This window comes from Lathamus discolor, chromosome 10 (genome assembly GCF_037157495.1).
Source record: "Lathamus discolor isolate bLatDis1 chromosome 10, bLatDis1.hap1, whole genome shotgun sequence".
NCBI lineage: Eukaryota > Metazoa > Chordata > Aves > Psittaciformes > Psittacidae > Lathamus > Lathamus discolor.
In genome coordinates, this window is record NC_088893.1 from 20018638 (window position 1) to 20027100 (window position 8463).

Below are 8463 nucleotides of genomic sequence, written 5' to 3' on the forward strand. Positions count from 1 at the left end.
GCTTCTCTGGGCACCCTGTGCCAGCGCCTCAGCACCCTCACAGGGAAGAGCTTCTACCCAAGAGCTCAGCTTAGTCTCCCCTGGGGCAGGTTCAAGCCATTCCCCTTGGCCTGTCCCAGCAGCCCCTTGCCCAAAGCCCCTCTCTAGTTCTCTCCAGCTCTTTCCTTGGCTGCTGGTGCAGGGTATTCCATGGCAGCTCTCAAAATGGTTAAAACTACTTTGCATCAGTAGCAGCGTTATGCAGAAAAGCTCGGCTGTGGTACAGAGGAGTCGCTTTTTCTCGTCCAAATACCAGACTTGTTTGTACATTGATTTTAAAAACCTATTTTTCAGTCATTTGAGAGTTGCTTTAAGGTTTTCCCAGGTGTTTTAGAAACCTTATTTCCAGTTCCCATGAAAGAACGAAAAGGAACCCGAGGGGGGAAGGATCGGATAAACGGAGACCAGCACATGCTGGAGGAAATCAAATCTGCCTATGGAGAAGGCAGGACCACCATGGAGGAAACGAATGGGATCTGTCCATCGTCCCTGCTCTTCTGCCAGCTCCGGCCGGAGCTCGGCCCCCAGTGGAAAGATCACTGCTAATTTATCCATGTGAAGTAGAGGATTATGCTAAGGAATAAACCCACTGAATTGGAGACCTCCAGGGCCATTTTGCTTTGTTTTCCAGACTGGTTGGGGCATGGACAAAAAGCCCATCAGGGAAGGAAAATACCAGAGCGTGCGGGGTTCAGTTGTTGTTTAACGTGAAAGAGCAACCTCAGGATGTATCCTGGAAGCTTATTTTTAGATCATAGGCCTCACACAGACACACAAACCCTCTTTCGCTAAGCTCAAGCATGTAAATAAAACCTAATGGCAATGGATATAAGAAATAAAGCAAAAGGCAGGGATCTGTGCCCGGGGTCTGGAGTGCCAGGAAGGGTCTGCACCAGGAGCCAAAAGTTCCAGGGGGGATTAACCCCCATCCATGTCCCAAGGCCAAGTGGAGTGAAGCACAAGGGTGCTCTGGAGTGCTTTGTAAAGATGGAATTACTCCATAGAAGTTATCCTGAGTAAGAAATCAGCGTTTCCAAAATATCCATTGCCCCTCGGTGAGCTCTAATGGGCCCCCGAACTATAACCTTGGGTGATGCTCGGCTGGAGCATCTGGGCACCGGGAGGTGGTCCTTGGAGCATCCTGCAGGCACAGTGGGCAGCGTTGCCGCCTGCCCATAGGCATCACGTCCAGCAGCTGCAGGCTCTGGAGGCAGCACGAGGGGCTTTGCGGGTCAAAACGCCCCATGCTCACAGTCCCACAGCCCACGAGCAAAGAGGGCAGCGGATCGGAGGGCCGGTGAGGAGAGAAGTCCCTCTTCCACCAGGGTTTGTGTTCGTGTTGTTGCTTTAACCAAAGGGGCTGGAGCTCGGTAATTAAAGGCTCAGTGGCTCTAATTGGAATAGGTTTAAACTCGAGGTCAAAATCCCTTCTGGCACTTCCTCTGCCTAATAACCATCAACAGAAATCAAACAAATCCAACCGGCTCCAGCCACTAATCTGCACCCAGCAAAGGTCGCGGTGGTGATAAGGGAGCGCTGCGGCCTCACACAGCCCTGCGTGGAGACGCAACAGCCCAGAGCCGAGGGTGCAGCACCCGGCCCCGCTTGGGGCGGGATGGGACAGAGTCAGTGCCGGGGGATGACAGTGAGTCAGCCCCTGGCTGGACCGGTGCTGGGGATGGACAGAGGACGGGGCATCTTGCGCCAGTGCAGTGCGTGGGGCAGGGATGGGGAGCGTCCAGCATCGCCCGGCACGGCTGTTCCACCAAAATGCCAGTTTTCTTGGAGCAGAACGAGGAAACCGAGGCTGTGATGGGGGCTTAAAAGGAGGGTTTGTAACCGAGTGGTAATTCCCGTGTGCCTGGTGGTGCTGAGCACGGGGTGTGCGGGGCTGCATCCCCAGCCCACCCACTGCTGCGCTTCCTGCCACCGCCGGAGGTCACTGCCCCTGCCAGGTCGCCATTTAACTGCCTAATTACGCCCTAATGTGGCCTTTAAAGTGATCTGGGAGGAGGGAAAGAAAGAGAAAAGAAAAGGGGTTGCAGATGTGCAATGGTCAACACTGCGGGGCCGGGATGCAGAGAGTGTGTGTGCGGCCATCTGTCCATCCATCCTTCCGTCTATCCTTCCGTCCATCCTGCCCTGCTGCAGCTCTGCCCATCCTCACTGTGATGCCTGCAGCAGCTTTTGCCTGCAAATTGCACCATTTGGGGGCTCTCTGTCGCTGCTCCCCTCTCTGCCAGCCCGCTCACACGCATTGCGCTGCCTGGATTAAAGGGCAGCACCTGCAGTGCCCATGAGAGGCTGTGATGCAGCTGCAATCACTGCTGCCTCCCTCCTGCAGCTGTGACCGACCAGGGGAGTGCTCAAAAGCCCCACCTGTGCCCGCTGCTGCTTCCTCTGGCACTTCTGAGCCTGCAGCAGGGCATGGGGAGCCCCTGCCTGGGGGAAAACCCATCTCTGCACCCCACACAGGCTGCAACCTGCAGCAGCGCCATCACCCTTTGCCACGGGGTGTGCTCCTTGTTTGTGCATTGAGTTATTGCTTTGGTTCTCCAGGCTGCACAGAGGTAAGTGGGACCAGCACAAAAAGCGTGGTTAGGATTTGTCCCTCTGTATGGGAGCTGGTTTGGGTGGTGGAGCTGTCAATGGGGCTGGATTGCTGCTGGTGGCTGCACATTGCAGCTCAGCAGAGGGGCAGCAGAAATACATTAACTTCAGTCTAACTAAAACCCCTTTGCAAGAAACCCCCCAACCCCTACCCACCCATGGCCAGCAGACCTAAAGGTTGGCTGGAGCCTGCAGGGGCAATCAGTGACACAAAGAATAACTCAGAGCTTGGCTTTGACAAGAAGACATTTTAAAGCTCCCCAAAGAAAAGTAAACTCAAGCCCTGAAACAGCTGCAGGTTCAAATCTGAAGTACAGGGCAGTGGCTGCAGCAAGGGGGATAGAGCTGGAGTGGTTACCCGATGTAGATGTGAGCTGGTTCCGAGCTTGGCTGGGATCTCTTCACACCAACCCTCTGGCTTGTACCTGAGACCAGTCCCATCTCAGACCAGCCCTTGGCTTCAGGGCTGCCACTGCAGAGCTGCAGCTCCTGGCAGCCTCCTCTTCCTCTTCCCAGAGCCATCGCTGAAGGATGCCCCAGTGATGTCCTTAACTCTTTGTTTCCAGGTGTCTCCATGTCCCCATATGGTGTGATGCTGGATGCTGCAGACCTGCCTGGCCCTGCTGACCCTGCTGGGCCGTGGAGGTGGGCACAGCACTGACGTGTCTTGTTCACCCCTTGGGCAGCTCTCTGCCAACACCTACATGGAGGTAAAACAGGCTTGGCTTTAGGGCTGGGGTGTGGGGAAAGCAGGGCTGCAGCCAGTGCAGCATTTTGAGTGCCTGAGGGGAGCGGGAACCGGATGCTTTAGTTGCAGGGATGGATTTGGGTGCAGGACCTGGTGTCTGCAGCTCTGAGCTGCCCCTTGGCTCCTTTGTGAAAGTCCATTTCTCTGCTCGTTGTGGCTGAGTGGGATGAAATGGGACCTAATTACTCATGAATGGGCAAAGTGATTTTGTCTGTTACAGCAGAGCACTTCTATCAGGGAACTGAGAAGCACAACCTAGGGAATGGATTTCCTGTGGTGTGGGATGCAAAGCCCCATCCCCAGGCTTCCGAATGAGCCAGTTGTGCTTAATTCCTTCCATTTGTGTGGGTGCTGATGCTGGTGTCCTCGTCTCTTGATGGTTTTAGTTGTTTGGAGCAAAAGCTCTTAAACTCTTGGAGGAATTTTACTGGCAATCTGCAGCCCAAAGGGCAGGAAGCTGCTCCGAAGGACTCAGGATGAATCCAGTGCCAGATGCTGGCACAGGGCAGTGAGGTGGTGAGCAGACGTGTGGGGTACCAGCTCCTTGTCCTTTGGTCCTGCCTGGGTTTCTATAGGAAGGCTTTTATCAGACAATAGGATCTATTGCCCCAAGCTTTTCAGCTGGAAATGGGGAGGAAGAAGCATTTTACAGCCCGAGCTTTCCGAAGCTGCTGGGAATGACTTCCTCTGCACATTAAGCAGAGCCTGAGCCAGCTGACAGCAGGTGAGGTGAGGAGGAGGTGGCAGAGGAAGGCTCTGCCTGCTGCCTTCCCCCCAGTTATCTCCTCTTTGGCCCAGTGTGTGTCCTCCTGACTGGGATATGGCTTAAACCTCCTGATGGGAATGTGCCTGTGTAGCCCTGCTGACTGACAGCCAAAGGGTTATTCCAGCCCCTTCCTCATACAAGAGGTTTTGGAAGCTCAGCGAGTGCCAAGAGGAGAGATGCAATGGAGGTGCTTGCTTTGCTGGAGATGCAATACTGCTATTAAGCAAGAGCTTTGTTTCTGTCCCTGCTAACTGAAGTCAATTGCTTTCTGCAATCAGACCGGGAGGTTCCCTTTCCCACCATGACGCGAGCTGTGCTTTAGTACACGATTTCCAGTATTTAGGCTGCTTTTAGTGTTGTCCCTTTAATTCCATGCACGCAGTCGATGGCTGCCAGCCTGCAGCGGTGGTGCTGGAAGGGCTCGGTCCCTCTTCAGAACAGGAGGGGGTTCTTTGTCTTGCATTTCTTGTTCTCATCCCAGGTTCTGCTCCCCAGTGCATCCTCGAGGTAGAGCTTGGGTACCTCTGAGGTTGGCTTTGTTCTACCCAAGCCGTGGCCCTGCGCTGAGTGTGGGCTGCAGCATCCCTATGGCCCGCGGGCTCAGCAGGGGGAGAACTGTTTCTAATCTGGTCCAGCAGAAAATTCCTATTCCAGATTAGAAATGAAGGCCATGAAGTGGGCGTGAGTCGTTCTGTTTGCTGTGGTCACGGTTTTTCCTCTCATTAATCTTACGGCCTGTTTTCACTGCTGGGATCTGAATGGGAGGGAAGGCTGCGGAGCAGGATGGAAACGCCGTCTCCCGGTCCAGCAGCTCTCGTTGCATCATGCACAATTGCCAGTATCTTTTTCTAATTATTATTTATTTTAATGCTTTCCATTCTGTAGAGCATCTCTGTGCTGTCCCAAGTGTTTTGCAATAGCTGTGTTGGAAAAACAAGGCTTTATCTACAAGCAAACACGTACTATTTGAATTTAACTCGTGCAAAGCCCTGTTTGAGGTTAATACCATTTTATTTAACTTTAAATCAATGTGATAAATATATAATAAATACATACATTAATAAGTATTATTTATATATTCCCATAGCAGCGCTGGAGTCACTGTCCCTGGAAGTGTTCACACACTGAATGACCTCAGTGCCATGGGTTAGTGGTGGCCTTGGCAGTGCTGTGGAGCGGTTGGACTTGATGAGCTTAAAGGTTCTATGGTTCTATGATATTGAACTTGCATGGATCTTAAAGGGGAAAAAAGGCCTTCTTGAACTGAAATAAGACAGCGCACAGAAGGCTTTGGCTCGGCTTTGCCCTGTGGCTTCAATGTCTGAAGCCAAATCCATCCCTGGGCCAACCCCGCTGTAGGCATTGATGCCGAATGGGCACATCCCAGGTTTTTGTCTTGCTCATGGTAAGAGCAGATTCGGGCTGGTTGTGGTGACTTGAATTACTGCCTCTGTGGCCAGTAGGCAGAAGAGAGGAGCCGCTCGTATTCTGGACTGCAGCAGCTCTGTGCCGTGATGACACGATCAAAACATTAAGGATCCTGCTTCTTGGGGAAATGCAGGAATCCAAAACATCTGGTAAGCTTGTTTGTGCTTGTGTTGCCTTCCTTCATGCCTTTGTTCATCCCTTCCAATTACTGCTTCTAAGTATAAACTTAAAACAGAGACTAGGCTGAGTTTGTGGGGAACATATGGACAAATGGAAAATAAACAGCGTGAGGAATTCCTGGCTAATGAGCCCTTGGATGATAAGATACCACCAAAAAAAGGAGACAAAGAGGTCCGTCCTATCATGAGAAGCAAATTTCACTAATGATAACCCAACAGCACTTTGATGCTGCGCTGCAGCGTGTCTCCCTCACGGTCTCCTCAGGCTCCAGCCTGCTGAGGACCCGGTTCTCTGTTGTCTGCATTAGACCCACACTCACAGCCTCACTCGGACCATGGTGACGGGCCAGGACCCCTGGAGCCTCGTGGCTGAGCTACAGCCGCGGCGATGGAGGAGCCGCATCCTGCCCGGGGCTGTCCCAGCAGCGCCGGCCGGTGGCACTGGCTCCGTGCTGGCTTTCCACGAGCAGCACGTGTTTCCCCTCCTGGCCTCCCCCGGTACATATGCAATTAATTACTGCAGCTGAACAACAGGAACTCGCTCCTTCCTCCTCAAGTTCAAGGTTCGCCTCTCTCTTTCTTCCTGGCAGAAGAATAGATGTTTCCTTGCACTTGAGGCAAGAGCTGCTCTGCTGGCTCCGTTTGTTCGTGGTTAGGTGGCTGCTCGGGTTATTTTTGGGGCTACTGCAAGTCAAGGTGTTCTCTGCCTGGCTTAGGCACCCACATCTGAGCTTCTAAACCACCCCTGGCTTCCTCTGAAAGCCCCTGGAGCAAGCTGAAGGCGAGCCCTTCGCATCCCAGTGTGTACCTCGGTTTTCAGAGCAGTGATTTACACCGCCCCGCTCGTTGTACGTTCAAGGAAATGGCATTTTCCCATCCACAACTGCTGGGGACAGTGGAGGGGACAAACTGGGGCCATGCTGGAGCTGAGCACGCAGGAGGACGTCACACAGGGGCTCCTGTGGGGCGAGCGGGGGCACGCTGTCACGGGCACTGCTGTGCCTGGCTGTCGGGCAGGGAATGGCCGGGATGCTGCCTACGGGCGGTGAGGGCAGGAGCTGCGGAAGGGGGTGAATGGGCAGAGAATGAGCCTGGGGATGTGAGGGGGAATGCAGAGAGCTGGGGAGGGAGCGGGAGGTCGTGGGGGTGGCACAAGTGGGAAGGGGAGAGATAAGAGAGCAACCCCCGAAAATAAAGCAAAGAATAGCAGCGGTTCCTGGGGTGTGTGTAAGCGCTAAGGAGTTTCTGCCCTGGCAGGGGGGGCTGTAGGACTGCGCTGGACACTGCCTGGGGCAATACACCGATTTGGGGGGGGGGGTATATTTCAAGCTGCCTATGATGCAAAATAGCCTCTGTTCAGTGAGCGCAGCACCGGAGCGTTTCCTTCCAGAGAGCAGGAATGCAGTTCTGAATGCCTCTGTGGCTCTCTTCTTCTGGCCAAAATCCTGTTTGAGTGTTAAACGCGAACGAGGTGACAGGTTTTGATCCAACTCGAAAGCAAGTAGTTGAAAATCAGAGCAGCGAGAGCACTGTTTGTGCCTGGCCTGTGCCTTATTCCGGGGGAAATGGGGATTCTTTAACTGGCTCAGCTGGAGCAAAACCCCCCTCGGATCAAACGGGGAGCGAGCTGGAACAACAAAGGAATGTCCTGGTATTTCTTTTTCCAAGTTTAGAAATGGAAGTCAGGGCAGCCTTGGGATTTGTGGGAATTCCTCTGCGCATTGTTAGGAGCTGGAGGAAGTGGTTTAAAGTTTAGCCACTGGATTCTGCCTTGCGAAGCAGGGGCCGGTTTCCACTTACCCAGCGCAGGTTGCCCCTGGCTTGGCTGGCGGGGCTGCGGGCGGCCGCCTGCTCCCCTGCACCAAGGGGCCCCACACATCCACCTCCTGACCGAGGCAACGGAACCATGCAAACACCTTTGGGGGGGGTCTCGCCGTGCCCCCCACCCCGTATGGGGCTCTCTGATGGCAGGCAGCCTAGGGAAAGAATGGGAAGGGTTTTCCATTCCTGCTGCTATTTCTTTTGCAGCTGCTTGGCACAGCCGGGGTCGGAAAAGGTGGATTTCAGTCACTGTCAGCTCCTCCAGGAGCTCTCCCCCTTCCTGTCCAAAGCTGTTCGCGGGGATCTAGGTCACACTTGTACGTTTTGGCTGCCCGTTTTCCAAAGCCGTGAGGGTCATTAGGCATCAAAACAGCCTATAACGTCCCCAGGTTGAGTAGAAGTATACTGGGGGGTGACTAGAAGCATGTTTCCCCCGTTGCAGTATAGATGTGTGTGGTGTGTTTCGCTGTGCTGTTTGCTGTCCAGCCTGCCTGTGCAGCCGGAGGGTAGAGCCTGTTCTCTGCTGGCTGCGCTGCAGCGGAGCGAGGCTGGGAAGCAGGACATGAAATGGGATGTGCGGTCCTGGGGTCCCCTGCGGGGATGTGTCCCCAGCACTGGGCAGGAAGCAAGAGCCCCATCGGCTCCTGCCAAGGAAAACCTCTGGAATATCCTTGGAGGGGATGGCTTTCCCTCCCCTATGACCCTACACTCTCCCTCGGGATGGGTGTTATTGTCCTGTGGGGCTGTTCCCCAGGGACCACGCTGCTCCTCTGTGCTGGGGGTTGATGCTGTTGCCTCTTGCTGCTGGCAGTTGGTGGGGTGATGCTCTGGGGAGCAGCTCCTGAAAAGACACCTCCTTATATAGGGCGTAG